General features: G+C 40.5%; 1 protein-coding gene across 8 annotated transcripts in view; it reads left to right on the top strand.

Moving 5' to 3' along the window:
- LOC148873157 (glycosyltransferase family protein) overlaps positions 1–13,359 on the top strand; it is an 88,543-nt gene that overhangs the window by 51,471 nt on the left and 23,713 nt on the right. The window lies entirely within an intron of this gene.

The raw sequence follows: 13,359 nt of genomic DNA, 5'->3' as shown, positions 1-13,359 counted from the left end.
GACATACTGTATTAAGAAGAAGTTAGTTGGAAACAAAAATCGAAACACAAGTAGGTCAAGGAGGGAGATAGAAATACCAATTTTTTTCTTGCAATGGCCAACGGGAGAAAATGGAAAAACCTGATTTCAAAATTGGAGATTGATGGGGTGTCCCTTACTCTGCGGGATGAGATTGCCAGGGCTTTTGTGGAGCATTTTAAATCTATATATAGAAGAACCCTAAATCAGAGGATCTGGTTGGAAGGTCTAGATTAGCCAAAACATTCTGAGGAGGCAAAAGAGTGGCTTGAAAGAAAATTTGAGGTGGAGGAAATAAGGGAGGCAATATTTTCAATGGATAGATCTAAGGCACCAGGTTCGGATGGTTTCACTATGGCCTTTTACCAGGATTTTTAGGAGATTTTGAAGCAATACATCCTTAAAGTTTTCAATGAACTTTATCAAAGGGGGGTGAACTCAACTTTTATTGCACTGATTCCAAAGAGAGTTGGAGCAAATCATCCGAGAGACTTTAGGCCTATCAGTCTGGTTAACAACTTGTATAAAATCATTGCTAAGGTCTTGTCTAGAAGAATTAGAGAAGTGCTTCCATATCTAATATCACATAATCAAGGGGCATTTGTGGGAAATAGACAAATTGTGGACCAAATTTTAATTGCCAATGAATGTGTGGAGGATTTGAGGAGAAGAAAAAGGAAAGGGATTGTATGTAAGTTGGATCTAAAGAAAGATTATGACATGGTAGATTGGTCTTTCTTATTGCATGTAATGGATTGCTTTGGTTTGGGGTAAAATGGTGCAAAGATCCTGGGTTGTATTGAGACTTGTCATTACTCAATCCTGGTGAATGGGTCTATAGTGGATCACTTTCCAGCCACTAGGAAAATTAGACAAGGGGACCCCCTTCCCCCATTCCTCTTTACTCTGATAACAGATGGGGAAATCAGTGTTTTAGAAGGTGCGCCTTAGGCACGCTTGAGGCGCAAGGCAATGCGTTTTTGAGAGCAGGCGCCTCGCCTGGGTCAAGGCGGCAACACTTTAGTAAGGCGCTCACCTCTGCGCCTAAGGCGTGCGCCTCAGACCAGGCGTGTGCCTATGTTTGGTTGCCCTTTGTTTTTTTATTTATTTTTAAATTAACTTTTATGGATAGATTATAATCAAATATATATATATATATATATATATATATATATATAGATTATTTCCTTTTATGTGCCAAAATGGTTGGGATATGGTATAGCAAATACGAAAGAAAGAATTCACGAACCTCTCGAGAGAAAAAACTTGCTATGCAAGGCTTCTCAGGCTCCCAGTATCAGTCGAAGTCTCGAGCCCTCAGCCCCCATGTTCTTCTTGGATCATCAAGTTCAGGCCATCTCTCAATCGAACAGCCACCTTCGAAGTTCTATCAGAGGCCATCTCTCAGTCGGACGACCAACTGCAACATTCAGGCTTTCAGCAATCAGCATCAAGTATTTGTTTTTTCTCTTTTTACATTGAAAACAGGGGTTCCGCCCGCCCCCTTCTTCTTTTCTTCTTCTTCTCCTTCTCCTTCTTCTTCTCCTCCTTCTTCAGTTCTTCTTGTTCACAGAAAAACAGGGGCTCCGCCCACTCTTGTTTTTCTTTTCATTGTCTTTCTTCTTCTGAAATATTTTACAGTAAAACAGGGGCTCCGCCCCACTGTTCTACAATGTTTTTTTTTTTATCAGCAGCAAATATTAGTTTGAAAATAGTAAAACAGGGCTCGACCTCTTTCTTTTTTTTTTTTTTTTTAGTTTTTTCTTTGCTTCTGCTTCCCCACTTTCTTCTTCTTTTTCTTTTCTTGTCTGTTTCACACTAAAACAGATATTTTTTTATCAACAGCAAATATTAGTTTGAAAACAGTAAAACAGGGCTCGAGCCCTTTCTATTTTTTTTTTATTTTGTGCGCCTTTTTTAAAAAGGCGCATGCCTTGCCTTGCGCCTTGTGCCTCAGGCGCATTTGGAACCTATCGCTTTTTGTGCGCCTTTCGCTTTTAAAACGCTGGGGGAAATTAATGGAGAGGGTACATTAGAGGAACTTAGTGAGGGGTGGATGGTTGGAAGAGATAGCTTACCTGTCACATGCCTACAGTTTGCTGATGACACTATTTTGTTCTGTGAAGGGGAGGATGTGAAGTGGGTTAGAAATTTGAAGAAGGTAGTGCAACTATTTGAAAAAATGTCAAACTTGAAGGTTAATTTTGATAAGAGCTGTGTGGTAGGGGTTAACATGGAAAAAGGAGAGGTGAGGGACATGGCTGAAACTTTGGGATGTGTGGTGTCAAGTGGCCTATGATTTACTTGGGGATGCCTTGGAAGAAGAATTATTTATCCCTGGGTGGTAGAATCACTCCGATTAAGTCTACATTGGCTAACTTGCCGGTGTATTACTTATCTGTTTTTGGAAACCCAGAAAGAATAAGTAGAGTGTTGGAAAAGCTGATGAGAGAATTTTTGTGGGATTTAGGGGGGGGGGGGAAAGGAAAGATCATAGAGTGAATTGGGAGTTAGTCTTCAAGTGTAGGGCTGAGGGTGGCTTGGGGTTAGGTAATGTCCGGAAGAAAAATGAAGCCTTGTTGGGGAAATGGCTGTGGAGGTTTGGAGGGGATAGGGATAAGCTGTGGACCAAGAGGCAGAAGTCACTGTTAGTGGTTGTTATGAAAGGAGGGGAGAGCAGCTGATTTGGAGTCCAAAATTCAGGAGGCCTTTATTGAACAGAGAAATTAAGAATGCATTTCTCTCTTGGATAAACTGGAGGGTATAAAACCTACAATTCAGCTCAGAGACAAGCTTTGGTGGAAAGAGTGCAAGAATGGAAAGTTCACAGTAAAGTCATGTTATCTGGCTCTTAGCAGATCTATCTCAGATGTGAATCACATTAGGGCATTTGGGGAAACCCAGTTCCTCCAAGAGTGGAAGCTCTGGCTTGACTGATAGCAATGGACAGCATTTTGATAGCCAATCACTTGAAATCCAGAGGCTTTAACATGGTTTCCAGATGCTGCCTTTGTGGGGAACAGGAGGAGAACATGATTCACCTATTCATCTCATGTGTCTTCTCAAAATTCCTGTAGAATGTGTTTACTTCCATGTTTAGGGTCTCTGGATTTCACCCAACCACAACAATTGAGATTTTTTCAACATGGCCTTGGCTGTCTGGGTTCAAGAAGGTGAGGCTACTATGGAGTTGTATCCCATTTGCAATATGCTGGAACATATGGAAGGAAAGGAACAGGAGGAATTTTGAAGACAAGGCTTGTAGCATGGAGAAGATGGTTGCAGCTGTGGGCAGATTCGTGGTATATGGGTGTTGATTCTTCCTGAATTTAGTCATCAAAAAAAGAGGATTTTGGGAGTGGGCCAAGGTTAATAAACCTTTTGCCTATTACTTATAAAAAAAAAAAGGTTGTGGACCAAGGTTATTTTGAGTATTCATGGACAGGTAGATGATGACTAGGATTCAAGGCTTGTGGCAAGGACTAACTTGGCCTCTCCTTGGAAATCCATACATTCCATTCTCCCATCCTTTCTACCAAACATCGGGTATGATCTTTACTCTAGGAATTAGGTAAAATTTTGGGAACACTTGTGGGTGGGGGATGTACCTCTGAAAGACCAATTTCCCTCTTTGTTCTCCCTCTCCCATTTCAAAGGGAAGTGTGTGTCTGATTTTTTGGTCCCTTCTGAGTCAAATTTTGGGTATGATAGGATTTGGGTCTTAGAAGAGGCCTTAGGGAGTCTGAGGTGGGAACTGTTGCGGACTTAATTCAGATTTTGAATGCAGTGGTTTTGGATCCCTCAAAGAGGGACAGTAGAATTTGGACTTTATCTCCCTCTGGGGCTTTTTCTTGTGCTTCCTTCCAAAGTTTTCAAGGCGCCAATGCGAGGCTAGGTGACAGGGGGGTGCCTTGTCGCCTAGTCGCCTAGGTGATGGACTTTTTTAAGTAAAAACATGTATCCTAGGGGTAGTTCCCTAGGTTCCATAATCATATTTCCTAATAAATATCCATAATTTTCATAAGAAAAGTATGCATTTCATGTTAAAGTATAGAAAATCAACATATTCCAACATATTCATGAGAAGAAAAAGAAGAAGAAGAAATTAGTATATAAACACACAGAATTAGTAAAGAAAAAGAAGAAAATGTGTTTATTGGACAACATTTTATGTTCTTCCTTATTGGTTCAGGTTTTGAAGTCTTTGAGGGTTCAATACAGCATTTAGCAATGTTTGTGTTGATTAAACCCTATCAAATAAGAAAATAATAAAAAGAAATTAGTGTATAAACACACAAAATTAATATTTTTGTTTAATATGTCTATTTTATAATTATAACCACAAAAAATTAAGAATATAATTTTTTTTTTATAACATGCTATAAAAAACTGCTTGGCGATTAGGTGAGATGAGCCTCCAAGGGTGCCTTGTCGCCTAGGCGTCGCCTTGACAACTATGCTTCCTTAAGTCCTTGGCACAACAAACCAACAACTTCATTCAGTCATTTCCAGTCAAGGAAGTTTGGGGTGAGCCGATCCCTCCAAGGATTGGAGCTTTTTGTTGGGAGGCATTCCTGGAAAGATGTAACACATGCGATTTACTCCAGAAGAAAAGGCCAAATTTGTACTTGTCCCCAAGCTGGTGCACCCTCTGCAAGGCTAATGGTGAAAGCTCCTGCCACTTACTGATTTCTTGCCCTCTTGTTTTTGTTATATGGTAATGGTTCTTTTTCTTTATTTGGTTGCAAGTGGACCCCTCCACCAAATATATGAAGCTTGTTTGCTACTTCTTTCCTTAGATGGCCTAAGAGAAAGGGTAGGATTATGTCGAGGTGTATGAGGGCTGCCATTTGCTGGACTATTTGGGAAGAAAGGAACTCTAGGACCTTTTCTAACAAGGAAAGGATCAAAGAAGGTATCATTGAGGTAATAATGGTTAGGGTGGTGCATTAGCTCAAGTCTTTGGGTTTCGTTGCTGATGTCTCTGCAGGTATGCTGCTGAACATCTGGCTGGAAGTGGCAAATTCTGCCCCTTTTTCATCAGTGGAAAATTCTGCCCCTTTTTCATCAGTGGCCTGTCCTATGTTGTCTCCACCAGCCCAAGGGTTTATAAAACTAAATTTTGATGGCAGCTGTGAAAGCAATCCAGGACCCTCTGGTGTTGGTGGGAGATGTTCAGAGATGAGAATGGAAGGGTGATTGCTTTGTTTTTAGGCCCCATTGGGAATGGTGACTCTTTCAAAGCTGAGGCATGTGCCTTAATGGAAGGGTTAAGAAAGGCAAAGGAGCTGAATATCCATAGACTAATTGTTGACGGAGACTCAACGTTGGTTACACTAGGACAGTGAACTGTGGAAATATGCAAATGAGAGAAGGGAGGCTTTATTGTAATCTTGGAAAGAGTGCATCGATGAGGAGATGAGCACCACTTCTTTCTTTTTCTTTGGAGCCAGTCAAAGGTATTTGTAGAGATAGTTAGTAGCTCATTAGTGTGTGTGTGGTTCGAGCCGCACACTTTATTTTATTTTTTATTTCCTTATATTACAGTTGGGCCTTGTTTATCCTTTGTTTTTTTGTCTTTTATTTTAAGTAGGGGTATTAGAGTAACTCCTACCTTTGTAAGGACATGGATATATATAATATTTAGTGGGGTGGCAGATCAATCTAACCGAACCCCTTTATCTTCCTTCTCTTCTCTCTTCTCTCTTCTCTCTCTTCCCTCTTCTTCTTCTTCCTGAATTACATCAGAACACATCTTTATTCTTTTATTTTATTCAAGTGTATTTATTCTTTCATATACAATTTCCCAACAAAAGGCCCCCTTGGTGGAACGGCCTTGCACCAAACCTCCTTAACAGGAAAAGGTAACATGGAGTTTGGAGAAGGTTGGGTAAGGGATTTGAAGAAAGAAGCACAAGAATAAGAACCTGAAGGGGTATGGGTCCAAAATCTACCATCGGGTTTAGAAAGCTCAAATAAGACTTATTTTTGGAGGCTGAGTAACGTAAGGACACTCTCAAGTTTAGAATCCCTTAAGCCCCTTCTAAAACCAAGGCGCCAATCAAAGCCATTGTGGAGTTTGATGGAACCAAGAAGCTCAAAATAGGCTCATTCTAAAGGCGAGATAAGGCATACAAAGAGGGGAAACAGAACTTCAAGGGTAAGTTCCCACACCAAGTTTGTTTCGAAAATTTAATGTGATTGTCACAGTTGAGATCGTAGCTTATAAGAGGTAGAAAGAAGGGAAGGATTGCGTTTATTGCTTTCCAAGGAGAAACTCTGGTAGCCCTTGGCAGTGACCCAACATCCCAACCATTGTTCAAAAGTCCATGTATACTCACCACCACTTTCACCCATAGTCTACCCTTTTCCTTGTGTAGCCTCCACATCCATTTTCCTAAAAGTGCCAAATTCCTATTTTATACATTTCCTAGGCCTAGACCCCCCAAACTCCTTGCTTCTACAAACTACCTCCCAGCAAACCCTATGATCTCTCCTTTCTTCACCAAGCTCCCACAAAAATCTCTCATTATTTTCTCAATGCATCTTGTCACACCCTTAGGAGCCTTAAACACAGACTAGTACACAAGGGGGTTAGCTAGAGTTGATTTAATCAAAGTAATTTTTCCTCCTAAAGAAATTTACCCCTTTTTCCAAAGAGTTGTACAGTCAACTTCAGGTTTCTAACCCAAGACAAATCATCACATTCACTAAAAAGGATAGTGTCATCTGCAATTTGCAAGTGAGTCAAAGGCACTCTATCCCTTCTCACTCTCCAACCTCTCACAAGAAAATTAGAATCAGCCTTTAGGATTATTCTACTCAAGACATCGACAACTATGGCGCATAAGAAAGGGGATAAAGGGTCTCCCTGCCTAATTCCACACCTTGCTTCAAATCCGTAGTGACATAGAACCCCCATCAAGAAGAACCAGTCCATCGAGTCGTAGGCTTTCTCTAAGTCCAATTTACAGATCAATCCTTTCTTACTAGATCTTTTCAAATCCTCAACACATTCGTTAGCAATCAGGATCTGGTCTATGATTTGTCTATCTTGTACAAAAGCCCCTTGATCATGGGAGATTAAGGGAGGGAGAACCACTTTCAGCCTTACAATAGGACCTTTTCGATGATCTTGTACAAGCTGGTCACCAAGCTGCTAGGTCTAAAATCCTTAGGGTGGAATGCCCTATTCTTCTTGGGAACCAGGGCAATGAAGGTGGCATTCATTCTTGGATTAATCACTCCCCTGTCAAAGAATTCATTGAAAACCTCCATTAACTCTTTAAGAAACTCCTAACAATCCTGATAGAAAGCTATAGTGAAGTCATCTAGGCCTGGGGCTTAAGATCTATCCATTTAGAAGATTGCATCTTTCATTTCCTCCACATAGAGCTCCCTTTCTAGCCAGGCTTTTGAGTTAGCATTTAGTGTCGGAAAATCCAAACCATTGATCCACCTACTACCCTCTTGAGGTTTTCTAAAGGTAGACTTGAAATGCTTTACAAAGACACTGACTATTTCTCTTTGATTAGTAATAATCTCATCTTCAATCTCGAAACTAGAAACATAATTCTTATTTTTTCTGCCAGTTGCCAAAGCATGGAAAAATTTTGCATTCCTGTCAACCAGTTTAATCCACTTATGCTTAGGTTTCTACCTCTATCTAACCTCCTCTTTATCCAATATATCTTCCACATGTTTTTCAGCTCCCATCTTTCCTCTCTATTTCTCTCCTCCAAGGAGCCTTGGGCCTTCTTCAAATCCAAACTCTCAATTCTATCAAACTCCACCAAGTTCCACTCCTTTTTTTTTTTCAGCTTTTAAGAGCTTCAATTTCTTATGAAAAATCACTCCCTTCCAATTGGCCCTGGATCTTATATTTTCCCACCACGCCTTAATGTTTTGTAGCAAGCTAGGATGGGACAACCACATATTCTCAAACCTAAAGGGTGTTGGTCCTAAACCAAGTCTCTCATCCTTACAATTTGAAATTGCCTAGTGGCCAGAAGTTACCCTGGTAAAGCTTTTGAAGTCAGCCCTCCCAGTCTGAGATGAAAAGAAATCTATTATAGTTTTGAGCAGACTAGGTTTGATTGCATATTAGACCAGGTGAAGCTATGATGTAAGAGGGGAAGTTTGTAAAGACTGCAAGAACAGACCAACAGAAAGTAGTTAATCAGTTTTACAAGAGGATGCCATGTCAGCACAACTAATCGTCCACTTGCAACAACTGTAACAGAAAGAAATCAAAGATTGTAAACAGTATAAGTAGTGAAGCACTAAGAGAAATAGGGCAGGACTTCTTTCGGCATAATTGCCCAGAGATTGGAAACGTTGCACCTATCAGCTGTGTGAATCTCCAATAGTCTAGGAATCGACTCTGGAGCAGCACCTATCAGCTGTAGAATAATTGCCCATAGATTGGAAACGTTGAAGGACTACAACTCTCCCCCATACATCTTGCCGATTTTAAGGTAAGTCCTCGGACCAGAGGTGAAACGACAAATGTAGGACTCTCAGTTGTATACCAGCCTTTGGCTCCACCTGAATCTCATTGCATACAGGGGACCAGCATCCGATCACCGTCAATCCTTCATGTGGAGAGTGCTTCAATATCCTCCACACCCTTTTTCAGGGTTATCAAAGCTTTTTTGGCGTTAAAAGGGGTTAAGTCTAATTGACCGGAGATTTTCAGTATGCCTTTTACTTCTTCCTCCAACTTCTCCAGTCTTGGACCTCCTGCTCGTTTGTTATCACCAGTTTGTTTTTGAGGTTTTCCTTAAAACCTTCCACCCATATTTTTAATCTCTCAGGCTCCGGTTACCAGTTTTACTTCTTCAGTTATCCTCTTTTCTTCCTCCTGTAACAGTTCTAAGTCAGAAGCCTTCGTCTCCAATGTTGGATGATCCTTTCACCTGGAGCTCATTGCACTGTTTTCCTTTGTTACTAGATGAGAGTTTGAGTACTCTGAAGCTTTCTCTACCATTACCCATCCTGAAGCTCCTTTCCCTTCAGGGAAGCAAGTACATTGCTTCAGCCTTTCACCATAATCCATAATACTCACAAATCCCAATAAACCTTCCTTTTCTGTACTCTCTCTGTTTGGCATAGTATTTCCTTTCAGTTTCCACCAAACAATTTTCCCACTCCTGCTTAGGACCTACTGGCCTTGCTCCTGCCAGCACCCTTTGAAACCATTCCACTGCTTCCCCAGTTAGAATCAATGAAGGTCTTCTTAACTCAACAATCTTCACCACTATCGCTCCTCTAGTTCTCACTTCCTCAAGCACGAAAGTTTTAGCTTTTTAACAACTTTTTCCACCTTCTCATCGCTGCAAAGTTCACCACTGTTCATCTTTCCCCCTGGTCTTCACCTTCTGCCAATTCGCACAGAAATTTAATGGTCTTAATAGAGTGGTTTGTTTTCCTTTCAATTAATATGCATGCTGAATGGTATATAAAACTAGGGACCAAGCTAAAATTTAGCTTTCAATTTTAAAAAATTCTTATCACCTAGGCAGTTGCCTAGGTGATTAGTTACTCCACTGTCACCCAGAACTGCATAGATGACTTCACAACATGGAATAACATTATTACTAGCGAGGATGTGTCATCTGGTAATATTGTGCTCTTGATATAACCTAGATAGAAACTCAAACACACTATTGCACACAACTAGTTTTTTTTGTTTGAAATCATAGCATTCCTTGAGGTCTTTTATTCCAAGTCTCTAGATGATCTATTTTGATAGAGCCCAGGGTCATTACAGCCAACAAGGTCCTAACACTCAACTCATGCCCAGGCTTGAACTTGGGGAGTCACGCATAAACCACCACTCAAATCTGTTTATACTATATGTGATTTTTTTGAAGGGTTACCAAATGTGATTCGCATGTGATGAGTTGATGTATTTGTTTGTTAACCTAGACAATGAGAGAGACAAGAGAGAAAACACAGTGAACTTCCAAGACTGTTCAGTTGGTCTCATTTAGTTGACCCAACCCAGAAAACATGTTTATATTAAAATAAGTAAAAGTACAAGACTGCCTTTACAAAAGAAAATAAAATACAATAAGGTACAGAGATGTCTAGTGTACCCACTACACTAATATGACACAATAGAGTAGTACAAAGACAAATTTGCCCCTTCTCTCTACACTCCCCCTCAAATTGATGTTGGGGAACAAGCATCAGTTTTGTCAAAAAGAAAGATATGCCTGGCCCGAAACGGATTTGGTGAATAGATCCGTGAGCTGTAGGCCAGAAGAAACATGGTGAAGAGAAATATGGCCGCCAAGGTCTCTAATAAAATGATAATCGACTTCAATATCTCTAATATTATTGTTGAGATTATGTATTGTGAACAGGGGCATTCTTGTCCTTACACTTATTTATATTTGGCACCCATTTAGGGGCAAGTTTGTAATTTTGAAATATTAAGTTAAATGGATTTTTTCTAGGTATGAACATTATCGCATTCTATTCCCCCAAAGTGTCTTGGTGTTAGAGTAGGTTGAGATTGTTAAAAGGCCATTAATTCTCTAAGTATAGTACCGTAGGGGTACTATTGTAATTTTCTCCTTTTATTTTTTATATCCTTCCGCCCTAGTATATATTACCAAAAGATGGCGCCGCCAGCAGTACTTTTTGGCTCTCAGATCTTTCTTCTCTCTTCCTCTCTTCTTCTCTCCTGCATAACATGGTATCAGAGCGGGACTATCAAATCTAAAAGGAGAGGTCAAGTGAACAGTTTCCTTCACACCAGATTTCCAGATCTGCCGCCCTCATCTACTGTTCGGCTAATTGAAGATCAAGGTTTCTCACGCACTGAAGGAACTAGTAGATCTTCTTGAGGGGAAGGATCCAGTTGGATGTAAATGGGTTTTCACAATTAAACAAAGGGTTGATGGCACCATGGAACGGTATAAGGCTCATTTAGTGGCAAAGGGGTTTACACAAGTGTATGGAGTAGATTATGCAAAAACTTTTGCACATGTTGCTAAGATGAACTCCATTAGAGTCCTTTTCTCCCTAGCTGCTAATCTTGACTGAGATCTTCTTTAGCTTGACATCAAGAATGCCTTTCTGAATGGTGACCTTAAAGAGAAAGTATACATGGTACAACCCCCTGGTTTTTGGGCTCAAGGTAATGAACAGAAAGTGTGCAGGTTAAAGAAATCATTATATGGGCTGAAACAATCACCAAGAGCCTGATTTAGCAAGTTCCATGTAGCAGTACAACAAAGAGGATACAAGTAGTGTCAATCTGATCACACATTGTTTGTGAAAAGAGGGGAAGGGAAAATTGCAGCACTGATAGTATATGTTGATGATATAGTTATCACTGGTGATTGGAAGGATGGCATTCAGAAGTTGAAGAATTTTCTTGCTACCCAGTTTGAAGTGAAGGATCTAGGTCCTTTGAAGTACTTCCTTGGGATTGAAGTGGCCCGCTCACAAAAGGGTATCTTCATTTCCCAAAGAAAGTATGTCCTAAATCTACTCCAGGATACAAGAAAATTGGGAGTGAAGCCAGTTGATTCCTCTATTGATCCTAACCACAAACTAGGTGACTGTCAAGGTGAACCCATCAGGATGTGAAACAGTTCCAGAGACTTGTAGAAAGATTGTTATATCTTTCTATGACTTGACCAGACATAGCTTATGTAGTGGGTGTTCTTAGTTAGTTCATGCATGCCCCTAAGACTACCCATCTTGAAGCAGCAGAAAGAGTTCTCAAATATCTTAAGAAGTTCCCAGGTCCAGGCTTGTTGTTTCAAAAGCATGGACATTTGAAAGTTGAAGTGTATACTGATACAGATTGGGCAGGATCCCTGACTGGCAGAAAGTCAACTAGTGGCTATTGTACCTTTATAGGAGGTAATTTAGTTACCTAGAGAAGCAAAAAGCAGAATGTGGTAGCTAGATCTAGTGCTGAAGCTGAATTTCGGGCAATGTCTCATGGAGTGGCTGAAATTATGTGGCTAAAAAATTTGTTGAATTGGGTTTTCTAGTTGACAGACCTATGACCCTATTCTGTGATAACAAAACAGCCATAAATATTGCTGCTAATCCAGTGCTGACTAATAGAACTAAACACATCGAAGTTGACAAACACTTTATCAGAGAAAAGGTCGTCACAGGGGAAGTGTGTACTCCTTATGTTAGCTCCGAAGATCAACTTGTAGACATCTTTACAAAAGGGTTACACCACTCATGGCATCATGATTTTTGTGACAAGTTGGGCATGATTGACATCTATGTCCCTGTTGTCAGTTGTTTATGTATTCAGGTTTAGTACCATAAGGGTACTGTTGTAATTTCTCCTTTGTTTACATTGTTCGGCTGTACTAGTATAAATAATAACATATCATTCTTTCGCCCCCTAAGTTCAAAAGGGGCTTTCAGTCCTCTCGGCTCTCCTCTCCTCTCTCCCTCTCTTCTCTCCTCTCGTCTCTTCACTTGCTCTTGCTCTTGCTCAACATGGTATCAGAGCAAGTCGACCAGGTCTGAAGGGTGGTGTTAAGCAAACCTGTTGTTCAATGTCGAGCAGATAGTCTTTTCATCTCCCAGGGCTGTATCCATCGAACTGCTAATCAGTTGTATTCAGTTCGACCCAGAAGTTATAGAGACTTTTCATCTTCCAGCCCAGAAGTTGTATTCATTGTCTATTCGACTGTGGAGAGGCTATCATCTGAGGTTCGTAGAGGGAGTTCTGGTTTACAGAGAGGCTATCATATGACGTTAAAAGAGGTATTGTTCATTTACTGTTCGGCTGCCCTACGGATTGACTGTTTATTGATTGACTGTTCAGCCGACTGATGGACTATTGATGGACTGTATTTCTTTAACAAAGAAGTTGTATTCGACATTCTTTTTGTATTTCTTTACCCCCTTGATGGACTGTTGATGTCCTAAAGCAGATATTGTATTGATCTCAATCATTGACTGTTTGGCTACCAGACCTGCCGATTAGGGGTGTGGTGAACTTCACCTTGTTTTTTCTATTCTGTTGGAGGGTCATATGACCTCTGTACAATTGTAGGTCATACAGACCTGATTATGTACTACAACTGCAGTGTTTTTTTCTTGGATTCCTACAAGACCGTAGGTTATACAGACCTGTTCCAGTACTGCAACAGCAGTGTTCAGTCTTTGCTCCCAATGAAACCGTAGGTCAGAAGGACCTGTTTCTATAATAGCCTTGTTCGGAAGTACTCCTTTGGTTGCTGTTTTTTCTTAAACCAGAAATCACGAGTAGTGAAGATTCAGCCACATCTGGAGTTTTCTCAATGCTGAATGGAATGGGTGGGGGTGACCTATCCTTTCCTATGGCTG

Source organism: Nelumbo lutea, chromosome 1 (assembly GCF_056320005.1).
Source record: "Nelumbo lutea isolate HS-2025 chromosome 1, American lotus-T2T, whole genome shotgun sequence".
Lineage (NCBI taxonomy): Eukaryota > Viridiplantae > Streptophyta > Magnoliopsida > Proteales > Nelumbonaceae > Nelumbo > Nelumbo lutea.
This window is presented reverse-complemented; position numbering and strand designations above follow the sequence as displayed.